Raw genomic sequence first — 607 nt, 5'->3', positions numbered from 1 at the left:
GGAAGGTTTTGAGGCCTATAAGTGGTATGATACTGAGTGCTCCAACATACAACATTATGTGTGTGAAGTAAATGCTACTGTTGTCTGATTTCTCAGTACACATTTGTCAAGTTGTACCAAGTACTGCAACAACTGTTTGAAGTTTTGGAGTGAATAAAGGTTTCCTTTGTCATATTTAATGTGTGTGTTGCCATTATTATTGTGAAGTGGCTATGGCAAGGAACATAGCCATTATGTAAAAAAAGAAAATTTACAAAACTCATACGTCGGGACTCGAACAATTAGTTTTTGAGTGTTAAATGCAAAACAGCGAGTGTTAAAAAAGAAAATTAGAAAAAAAATTCTACGTCGGGAATCGAAAGAAGGCTCAAAGGTCCACAAAATTTTATCTTAAGGTCCAAGACTTCTTTAAAAGATGGACCAGCGGGGCTGGAATCCCAGAAAAAATGGCTCACTTGGTCATATATTGAATAAAAAGTTATGTCTGATTTTTTCTGTGAAATCCTCTCAAAAATGCACGAAATGTCATTTCAGAAGGTTCAATTTTCAAAATTTTCCGGGGCTCACTGGGCCCTCAAACTGTGGGAAGCCCCCCCCCCTCCAAAAT

This window comes from Branchiostoma belcheri, unplaced genomic scaffold, assembly GCF_001625305.1.
Source record: "Branchiostoma belcheri isolate BF01 breed outbred unplaced genomic scaffold, Haploidv18h27 scaffold99, whole genome shotgun sequence".
Taxonomy (NCBI): domain Eukaryota; kingdom Metazoa; phylum Chordata; class Leptocardii; order Amphioxiformes; family Branchiostomatidae; genus Branchiostoma; species Branchiostoma belcheri.
The sequence above is the reverse complement of the archived record's forward strand: the minus strand, read 5'-3'. Positions refer to the sequence as shown.